This window comes from Myotis yumanensis, unplaced genomic scaffold, assembly GCF_028538775.1.
Source record: "Myotis yumanensis isolate MYYU_CA2020_CCGP unplaced genomic scaffold, mMyoYum1.0.hap1 SCAF_3, whole genome shotgun sequence".
Classification (NCBI taxonomy): Eukaryota; Metazoa; Chordata; class Mammalia; order Chiroptera; family Vespertilionidae; genus Myotis; species Myotis yumanensis.
In genome coordinates, this window is record NW_027223754.1 from 86,535,103 (window position 1) to 86,547,057 (window position 11,955).

Here is an 11,955-nt window from a genome sequence, read left to right on the forward strand (position 1 = left end):
TGGCTGGCAAGCACAAAGCAGGGGGAGCACTGCTCAGCCTGAGCTCAGCTCATGGCTGGCTGGCGAGCACAGCGGCGGTGGCGGGAGCCTCCCCGCCTCCACGTCAGCGCTAAGGATGTCCGACTGATGGCTCCTGGACTGCGAGAGGGTGCAGGCTGGACTGAGGGATACTCCACCCCGAGTACGCGAGTTTCATGCACAGGGCCTCTAGTATTACTGTAATAGCAACACGCTCTTGGTAGATTTGAAAAAAGACAAGGAAAAAAGAAGTTGTGTATTTCCTATCATTAGCTCACTTGTTTTTTGAGGTTTGTTGTTATTTTGGTATATACACTTGATTTTTTTCTATATGCTGTCTTTATATTAAAGTGGGTTTCTTATAGACAACATGTAGTTAGGTTGTGTTTTTTGAGTCACTCTGACAATCTGTCTTAATTGGTGCATTTAGAACATTGACATTGAAAGTAATTATTGATATAGTTGGATTCCTACCTACCATATTACCGTTTTCTATTTGTTGCCCTTATTTTTTATTCCTATTTTTGTCTTTCACTCTTTTTCTGCCTTTTGTGGTCTTAATCAAGCATTTTATATGATTCTATTTTTTCTCTTTTCTTAGTATATCAATTATACTTAAAAAAAAAAAGTTTTTTTACCCTGGCCTGGTAGTTGGAACATCATCCCATACACCAAAAGGTTGTGGGTTTGATTCCCCATTAGGCACATACCTGGGTTGCTGGTTCAATCCCCAATTAGGGCAGCTAATCGATGTTTCCCACATCGATGTTTCTCTTTCCCTTTCTCACTCTCTGAAATCAATAAAAACATATCCTCAGGTGAGGATTAAAATAAATAATTTTTTTAGTGGTTTTCCTAGAACTCAGAATATATATCTACAACTAATCCAAGTCCACTTTCAAATTACACCACTTCATGGGTAGTGTGAGTACCTAATAACAAAATAATCCTAATTTCTTCCTTCTGTCCTTTGTATCATTGCTATCACTCAATACACACATACAAAAGCTTATGGTGTATACACAAAATATATACATAATTTAGTACATTGTTTTCATGTTTTATCTGGGAAAGTGTATTTCTCCTTTGCTTTTTTTTTTTTAATTGTTTAAAGAATTACATATGTCTCCTTTTCCCCTTTGCTTTTGAAGGATCATTTTGCAGGATATAGAATTCTAGGTTGGTGAGTTTTTTAATTAACACTTCAGATTTTACTCCACTCTCTTCTTGCTTGCATGGTTTCGGAGAAGTTAAATGTAATTCTTATTTTTCTTCCTGTATAGCAGGGGTGGGGGAACCTTTTTACTGCCAAGGGCCATTTGGATATTTACAACATCATTCAAAGGCCATACAATATTATCAACTACATTTAATTGACACATTCCTAATGCGTTGGTGGGGCCAGACCAAATGATTTCATGGGCCATATATGGCCCTTGGTGCAGGCATTCCCCACCCCTGCTCTATAGGTAAGGTGTTTATTTTTTTCCTCTGCCTTCTTTTAGGATTTCTAATTTAATTTTTATTTTTTTGTAATTTGAAAGTTTCTGCTCCTGTGAGCCTCTGCTTCAGTAAGGGGTGACTCCCTGTACTCTGACTGACTCTCTCTCTGAGCCATTTGCCTCTAGGTCTGCCCTTCTCTGATGGATCCAAGAAGAGTTGTTGATTTTTTCAGTTGGTTCAACTTTTTACTTGTTAGGGCAAAGTGGCAACTTCTAATCGCCTGATGTTTGAAACCAGTATGTCTCTTTTAAAACATTGTTTTTCTTCTATTAAGTCAAATAGAGTTTTTATTCCTTATATATTCATTTCTCTTTACACACGTGTACATACACATACAAACAGGCCCTGATCTCATACTCCCAGGATAGTTACAGGACAAATTTTAGTTCAGTCAGACATCAGAATTTATATTACCATGACAATATTCAGCTCAAAGCTAAGAAAGGGTACTACGGTACTCCATTTTTAGGCTAATTACCTTTTTTCATAATCTTTAATAAATTTAATCATAAAAATTTCAATCTCTATTAGATTGAGTACTTACTCATCTTTTTTTTTTCTTTCCAAATACTGAAACATACCAATTCTCTTTGTGTAGACCTCCCTTAGAGCTCTCAGTCCTGTTTCAATCTGAACCGAAAGCTTTTGTAGCTTGTTGTCCAGTGTGTCATTTTGACCCCAGGTGTTTTCATGTGTGTGTGTTGGGGGGTGGGGGGATTGGTATACATTTTTTTTTTATTGAGGGAGGAAGGGAGAAAAGAGGAACATCAGTATGTGAGAGAAATATCAATCTGTTGCCTCCCAAATGCACCCTGACTAGGGATCAAACCGTAGGTATTGTGCCCTGACCAGGAATCGAAACTGCAACCTTCTGGTGCACAGGTCAACGCTCCAACTACTGAGCCACACCCGCCAGGGTATACATTTTCAGTTGGCTTCTTAAGAGTGTTTTCTTGGTATTTTAGATGACAACTCAGACTTCCAGTCTGAATATGGGAAATTCCTAGACTGAATATGTATAAGACTCGTTTTTTCATTCTAAAATTTTTTGAGATTGTTATGCCTGTGGTCTCATACTTCATAATGATGGTCTTCCCCTTACAGCTTATGAAATGTTCTTATTTCCTCAATAATTTCTTCCATTCATTCTTTCAGGAATTTCTATTAATCTATTGGACCTCCTAGATTGATTCTCTGTGCATCTTTGTTTAACTATTTTCATGTCTGTTTTACTGTTCTTTATGGGAGATTTCTTTTATTCCATTCATCAGAGCTCTTTCTCTTCAGTTCTCTGTTTCTGCATATTGGTGTTTGTTTTGTTGTTACTAACCCCTGTTAATATCCACAGGTCTTTTTTTCTGGAGTCCTTAAATCAATGGAAACAAGTTTTTGATTCTGCCTTTTGACATTTTCAGCTAGAATTTTATCCTCCTACCCCAACTACCAGCTAGCCATTTAGATTACTTTTCTACCTACCTGGCTATCATGGACATTTTCCCCCAGCACCCTTGAATTATTAGCTTTAATATATATTGATTTTTTTTCCAGGTTTTAGTATAATCTTATAAAAACACTCATTCAAAACATTTACAATCATTGATTTGACCAGATTGGTCTGTGCTACCCATGATTTTACTTCATTTCCATCACTATTAAGACAATTTCTCTTATTAACAGTCAGTCGAATAGAGGTGCTCATCTCACCCAAGCTTTGTCCATCAGCTATCTCCCAGGAATTTTGGAACTTCAACTGTGATTCTGGGGTATACCCTTTGAACTCATGTGCCATGCCTAAGAGTGCAGTCTTGGTGTGGCCATGGGCTTGGAAAAACCAGAGACTCTGGAGGATAAGAATGAAAAGATAGACTAAGAATCAGCCAGGCAAAGTTTCCTGGTGGGTTGTGGAGACTCAGCCATACGTCCCTGTTCTTGAGTTTCATAAGGCACTCTATCTTGTGTATGTATGTACTTACCTAAGAGAACTATCATCCAGGTCCTTTCCAGCAACATTTTATCCCTGTCAGAAGATTAAAATCTTGGCACAAGTTGTTGGAATTCTGATCATGACATGAGTGAGAATCTGTCTCAAAAAGAGGCAGAAAATAAAATGATGGATGTGAAAGTGTTTTGTGCGGCTCTGCACAGTTGTGGTCAATTAATGCTTTTCTCTTTTTCTCTTTTAGCAAGAAACACTGGTCTTAATTTTTAATGCACATTTTTTTCTCCTTTTTAGAGTCTTCACATCTATATTAGTAAGTGGGATGCAAACAAACAAAACCCATAAAATAAAACAACAAAAACCCCCACATTGTTCTAAGTGGTATTTATCTCATAGCAGAAGTGGGACTACAGAAGACGAAACTCAAAGGCAGTTTAATGTAAATGAAAAGGTCCCAATTCCACATTTGAATGTCGTTATGAGTTAATGCTGGCTGAATCTAAGATTCTGCTATAAGTGCACATTTAAGAGTTCACTAAATACTCCCTCTTCTGCCTAGTGGAGTATTGCCCATAATTAAACAAGTTCTACTCAGTGTTGGACACCAATCCTTCCATGTTTAACTCTTTGAGACTTAGTTTTCTAGATAAGGACTTCATGTGTATCTGTTTATAAAAAGGACAACCCCTCCTCTCCACAAAACTACAGAGCTCTCAGTTTGCTGAATGTTTCTTCCAAAGTCAATGCTACCTTTTTTCTCTCTGGATCTTTCTCAATGAGTAACATGAGGAAGAAATATGTTTAGTCTCAACTCTCTTAGTATTGATCATTGTTAGTCTTTAATCTGAGAAAATATGAATCACAAGATTTTTTTTTGAAGTATTTTCTGTGGATTCTACTCTTAATTCTTCTAACCTATTACAGATTACTCATGAGAAGCAGAATGGGTGGGAGAGGGCCCTTGAGTGCTCAACATCCTATTAATTCTAAATGACCTAAGATAAGACAATCCTAGCTGTCTCCTACTTACATTTATAAATAATTTGACAGCATTTCTATATCATATTTTAAACATTTACATTTTTATAAAAATCAAACTAGAGGCCTGGTGCACGAAATTCATGCACTGGGGGGTGGGGTTCCCTCAGCCCAGCCTGCCCCTCTCACAGTCCGGGAGCCCTCAGTGGATGTCCTACTGATGGCCACAGTCTGGCAGCAGAGGCTCAGAGAAGGCGTCGTGTGTGTGTGTGTGTGTGTGTGTGTGTGTGTGTGTCTGCTGGGGGCCTGCCCCCAGCCACACCGTGGAGGCTTGGAGCAGGCGCCCCTCTGTGTTGATCTCTCAGGCTCCTGGCCTCCACTGCGTGTTTTTCTCTCCCTTGAGCTGTGGCCAGGGTGGGGTGCTGCCTGCAGGCTGCACTTTCCTACTCATGGATCACCGGATCACTGCAGAGACTGGGGGTAGGCCCTGTTGGATGCTGCCTGCGGGGAACTTTCCTGCTCTGGGACTGCCCTCCGCACTTGCTGCTCTGGGATCGCCATGGCAATCCCAGGATCAGGCCCATCTGGGGTCCGCCCGCCCTCCACACTTGCCTGCTCAGGGATCACCATGGGGTCCTAGCTGGCAGCGGGGCTTAGGCAGCACACGGGGGCCCCGAATGGGGGCGGGGCTTAGGCGGCACACAGGGGTCCCGGCTTGGGCGGGGCTTAGGTGACGCAATCGCGCCACCTAAGCCTGGCTGCCCAGGACCGCACACGGGGCCCAGATGGCGTCTGGTGCTGGCCAGCCCTGCCTGCATTATGCAAATAATTTGCATATGGCGCTGATTAGCCAATGGGAAGCGTAGCGAAGGTACGGTCAATTACCCTTTTTGTCTTTTATTAGATAGAAGGATAGTTGATAAAAAGTGAATGGCTTCCCTCTTTCTGCAGTCCCTATTTGTAAATGTCCCATCAGCTATCTCCCTTAGCATATCATTGGCATATTACACTTTGATTGGTTGTTCGGTTCTACCATTTGGTCTATTTGCATATTACCCTTTTATTATATAGGATTTGTTTGAATTGAGATTCAAGCAAGGTCCACACTTTGCATTTGGTTGCTATAGCCCTTAAGTCCATTTTAATCTATAATTTCCTCTCCATCTCTACTCCATTACATTTATTGTTTAAAAAGTTGGGTCATATGTCCTATTGAATTTCCCAAATTTTGGATTTTTCTGATTGAGATTCCAGGGTGTCATATTAAATGTGCCCATATCCCCTGTATTTTATTTTGTAACCTGATCTGGAGGATTTAATTCAGGTGATTTATTTAGGCAAAAAATTAGTAAATTCCCATTCTCTTCGGTCCTGTTCTCCAAGGGAGACCATTGTTAACAGTTCAATGTGTAATGTAATTTTTAGACAACTTAGTTCTTGACTTAATGAATAAAAAGATAAATGCCTTTCTCTGATCAGATGATAAGATTATGTTTAGTAAGACAGAACCAGAAATACTCTTCACAGTCACCACATCCTCTACCTCCCAACATCTTTCTGATCTTAAGCAATCATGGCTTAACCCATTTTACAATATCCACTTCTCCACCCCTACAGTCCTTCACACTTTCAGTCAATAATCTTTTCAAAACATGAATTTGATGTTTTCTTTATCACATCTCCTATTTAAAACATTTTCAGGGCTTCTCCTGGCTCTTAGGATAAAGACTAAACTACTTAATGCTGTATGGTCCAGTCCAAAACCACCTCACCAACCTCATCTTAATCACTTTTCTCTTTGCATCCTGCCACACTGGCTATTTTACAGTTTTATGGTAAATTCTGTTCTCCCTCCATCCATTCTCCATTATGTCCCTTTAGATAGCTTATAGTCAACCTTCAGAATTTAGTTCAAATTTCCCTTCCTCAAGGTAAACATTTCCTGAAGCATTAGGAAAGGTTATCTTATTTCACAGTTTCATAGCATCATATATTTCCCCTTTGTGGTACTGAATATAATTAAAGTTTTATATTTTATCATTGTTGCTTGTTTGATCAATTTATTTCCCCCACTAGTTTCCTCAGTATCCTTAATAGAGTACCCAGCACCTATTTGGAGATCATAATTGACTGAATCATTCCTTCCTGTAACACCTTGTTCTCTATTCTGTTCTGGATAATATAACATTTCCCAACCAGTTGTCTGGATGTCTCTTCCAAAATCCGTGCTAGCTTTCTCCGAAAATTTATTCACTCTGAATCTGAGTAAATTGCCTTAAATAGAAATCTGATTATGTCTTTCTTTTACAAAATTCTATGATAGCATTCTGTTGCACTTAGGAAAAAAATCTGAATTCCTTCCAAACTCTAACATTCTTCTCTCACTAGACTTTCAATAATTTTCTGCTTTTATCCTACCCTCTTCTTTGTGTTTTGGCCTTAATATAAGCTGGTGGCCCTCCTGAAACAGTTTTCTTTCTCCTCTTACCCCATCTGCACAAAAAACATAGTTAACTCTTACTCATCCTTCAGATTTAAAGTTTCCTCATAAAGGACATCATAACTCTATGTATTATCTGTCTCCCTGAAACCTTCCACTAGACTGGTGATTTTCAACCGGTGTGCTGCAATAATTTTTGAAACATGAGATAACTGTCAGGGGCATTGACCTCTTTTCTCTTAGATTGTCAAATTAAAAAAAAAAAAATGACAAGACAACACATCAATAGCCATCCTGTGTGAATGAATCAAAATTATACCTATTTTTTTTTTTGTCAGGCAAAAACATTTTTGGTGTGCTGCTGAATTTTAGTAATTTATGTGTGCCATGAGGTGAAAAAGTTGAAAATTGCTGCACTAGAGACTAGACTGTTAGTAACACTTACCACTGTGTTCTTTCCACTTGGTACATGATAGATCTTAACATTGAATGACTAACTTCTTGGTCAACTGTAGATAGAAAAAAAAGTTCAATATAAACTTCAATAAAACCAAAGTATTTTTTAGCAGAAAATCTTCAGCATTTGATTAGACAATTCAATGAATATTTGTTGAATGAACTAAATTTTGTGGATCAACTCATTCAGCTGGTGAGGGTTTTACTTGGAGACTATTTCATACTAGAAGGCAATGGTGCAGACGTAGCACCATTCTAAATAAAATGTTCTATGGGTGCAATATTAAGATTTTTTAATATCACAGAAGTGAATGACTGATATATCTCATGTCTTCTGGTATGCTTTACAGAGTGGAACTTCGGACTAGTTGGTTGCTCTTCCACATTCAAAAGGATAACAAGATTCTTTTAAGGCTGAATGATTAACAAAGGCATGTTAGTAAGTTTTAAAATGTAGGGTGAATATTTTGGTTGTCACAAGAATTTGTACTTGGTGGGGCCAAGGATGCTAAATGCCTCAAAAGTAGGAAGTCCGGCACACACAAAAATGTGTTGCTCTGTTATAATTTGTCATTTATACCCCTGTTGGGAAGCACGGAAGGAGATTCAGATCTGAGTTTCCATAATGCCAGGGATCAAGGTATCCATTAACCACCCTCCCTTTCACCCCCCAACTAAGTAGAGCCAGGCATAGTTTTCCATTTGGGCATGAATATGGCAGTTTCTTAGAACATTTCTTATATAACAAAACCATTAGTTAAATACACGTTTAGTAGCTAAACCCCACATATCTAGTTTTAATCAACTCCAGAGAACATTACACTTTAGTTAACCCCTCATTATCTGATATCCAACTCCTGTCACAAACCCGGCTGTAATGTCCAAGAAAGGTGAGCCTGTGAAATGTGAGCATTCTCTATTCCTCTTGCTAGTTGACACTCTAGAAAGCTCCTTGAATGCCTTCATTTAGCTCCCCACAGAAATGGCTTCATAGAACCATGACTCTCAGCTTTGGTTGAGGAGTGATAGAAATAAAAATGAGCCTTTAATCTTTATAAAAGTGCTAGTGAAAATGTTACCTAATATCTAGTGTTTCTTATCTAAATATTCTTAAATTTAGTGTTAAAATATTTTCTCTCCTAATATATACTGATATTAGATAATAGAACTAAATAATTTGTTTCCCTTTTGCCTTGGTTGCCAGGAAACTTGGTTGCCAGCTAAACTTTGTGCTCAATTAGATTAATTACTTTTAGCAGAGATTTTTCTGTATATTATTCTTTCAGTAGTGGCTCATGTTTTGTTGTGTATTTAAGACAGAATTTACTTGCAATAAAATGCACATAAATATTCAATACAATTAATTTTGACAATTTTATACATCCACGTTAACAATCATTGGAACATTTTCATCACCCCAGAACATTTTCTTGTGTCCCTTTCCAATCAACCCCTCCTCCCTCTATTGCAACTACTTTTTGGTTTCTATGGCCATATATTAGTTTGGGGCTGTTCTTGGACTTTGTTTGAATGGAATCATACAGTGTGTAATATTTTAGTCTGGCTTTTTTTCTCTCAACAATTCTGCCATTCTTCTTCCGTGTTGTTGCATGAATTCCTTTCTTTGCAATTGCTGAGTAATATATCACTTCTTAAATACATCACAATTTGTTTATCATTTCTCCTGCATGTGGATATTTTGGTTGTTTCCAATATTTGGCTATTATGAATAAAGTTGCTATGAACATTCATGTACAATGTCTTGTGACAGCTCATTAAAAAAAATCTTTGTTTAATGATTTAACTGTGATTAGATTTATAATCATAAGTTAAACAATAAAAACAACTTACACATTTTAATTTCCCATTGTTTTAGAATTGAAGACCAAGCTAGATATATAACTTATCCCTTCAAATAAACTTCTGCCTTCTCATTTAAATTCTCCATAAGGTATATGTGGCTATCTTCTCAAATCCCCATTTTTCTTGTCCAGCAGGCAGATCAGATTTAACATATTCAAAGCCAATCTTGATTTTCTCTTCAAACCTAACCCTTCCATGGTTTCTTTAACTCTTTTTTTTTTCCAGTTTCTCAGGCTGAAATTGTGGAGTTATCCTTAATTCCTCTTTTTCATAAACCTCACATCAAATCCATCAGTAAATCTGGTGCACTCTACCTTCAAAATACAGATTATCAGGAATTCAGCTACTTCTCTCTCTGTTGCTAACATTATAATCAAAGGCGTTATCATCTCTTGCTTGGATTAGTCTAATAACCTAACTGGTCTTTCTGTTTCTGTATTGGCCCCTAGAACCCATTCTAAACAGAGCAGATAGAGTGATCATTTCTAAATCTCAGTGACATCACGTCACCCCTCTGCTCAAATCTCAATATTTTTATTCAGAATAAAAACCAAAGTTCTTACGATGGACTGATTACAAGGCCATAAGTGATCTCATGTTACATCAACTCCTACCAATTAGAGCCTTTGTACTGTATTTTTTAAAAATATATATTTTTATTGATTTCAGAGAGGAAGGAAGAGGGGGAGAGAGAGAGAAACATCAATGATGAGAATCATTGATCGGCTGCCTCCTGCGTGCCCCCTACTGGGGATCGAGCCCACAACCCAGGCATGCGCCCTTGACCAGAATTGAACTCTGGACCCTTCAGTCCACAGGCCGAAGCTCTATCCACTGAGCCAAACCAGCTAGGGCTTAAGTTGATATTTTGTATGGTCTGTGAATGATGTTACAAATATCCAAATGGCCAGAAAATGGAAGGTCCCTTCTGTGAGTCATACCTTACCCAGAAGCCATGGCCTTCCTGCAATCATTGTTAAAAATCCCAAATCTCTTGGTAATGACTTTGAAACACATTTTCAATATTATTAACCCACATAGCTATTCCTAGATGTACAGATTATATGGTCTCATCATATGTGATCAGAACAGAGGACCAGGCACAGAGTACAGCAAGGAGAGAGCAGAAACAGAAGAGACACATTTGCCAACCAACCACTACCTTTTTATTTTTTAAAGATCATATGCATCTTTGATTTTTTGTTATGGTAATTTTCTAACATAAACACAAAAGTAGAAACATTAGTGGCTCTCTTGAGACCATCACTCAGTTTTATCAATTAGCAATATTTCATCTTTCTCATTTCATCTAGTCCCTCCTATTTTATTAGTTTTATTTGTGCTGAAAAATTTTAAAGCAACTCTCAAGTATTATATCATAATGGTACCATTGTAATTAACTAATTATTAATAACAGAAAAGGAGCAAAGGGAAGGCCAGACATAGGAATGTTTCCTGCAAAACAGTTGGGGAGGGAAGCACATAGAAAAGGTAGACACATGCCCAGAAAAGTTGGGGTGACATACAGAAGATATTTATCTGCCTGTCAATCTCACATGGGGACAGAGATGGTTGGCCAGAATGGGCGTGGCCACTGCAAACGCTTGAAGATTTGGAATATATAATCCCCTGCCCAAAGGAGTTTGATCTCTTGTAATTTCGGGACTCTTGGGACTCTTGGTGCTCAGGATGTGCTCTCTTGATTCTCTTGCATTCGCCTAAATCAGGGGTGGGCAAACTTTTTGACTCGAGGGCCACAATGGGTTCTTAAACTGGACCGGAGGGCCGGAACAAAAGCATGGATGGAGTGTTTGTGTGAACTAATATAAATTCAAAGTAAACATCATTACATAAAAGGGTACGGTCTTTTTTTTTTTTTAGTTTTATTCATTTCAAACGGGCCGGATCCGGCCCGTGGGCCGTAGTTTGCCCACAGCTGGCCTAAATGGCCCATGGCCATGCAGATCCCTCACAATGGACTAATGGACTGCAGCTAGCCTGATGCTGAACTTCTCCAACATGGCTTTGCTTCTAGCTCTACCAAAACCCCAGCTACACTTCTTCCATGACTGGACTAAGGCAAATGGGACTTTGAAAACGTAGGGGTATAATTCCACAGAAATAAAACTTTCTACTATATCTTATCATCTGTTGCAAGTCTCAGAAAATTCCTTTTCTCAGAATATTATAAGAACTCCATCCCCAACAGCAGCCGGGAGAGATGAGGCAAGCTCCCCTCCTTTAACAATTTCACCCATAAATACTGCAATACATATCTTTTTTAAAAACAAAATTATCATACTCTTAATCTCAACCTTAACAAAATTAACAGAAATTCTTTTTGTCATCTAAATCTGTGATTAGATTTCCTTGGTTGGCTCAAAAATGTCTTTTTATACTTGACTAGAGGCCCAGTGCACAAATTTGTGCACAGGTGGGGTCTGGGTGGTCTGCAGGGATCAGGCCGAAACCCGTAGTCCAATGCTGCCTGCAGCTCCTACCTGCTGCTCCTGCTCATCCTGGCCTCACTCTGCCTGCCGCAGGCTCACGCCCAATCAATCTCAATCGAGAGAGGCTCGCCCTGCCGCAGCAGTGCTCGCCAGCCATGAGCCCTGCACCTGGCGCCCTCCCAAGGGGAGTGGCCTGTGGGATCGGGCTGAAACTGGCTCTCCGACATCCTCCGAGGGGTCCCAGATTGCGAGAGGGCTCAGGCCTGGCTGAGGGACCCCAACAGTGCACAATTGGGTTGGAGAGGGAC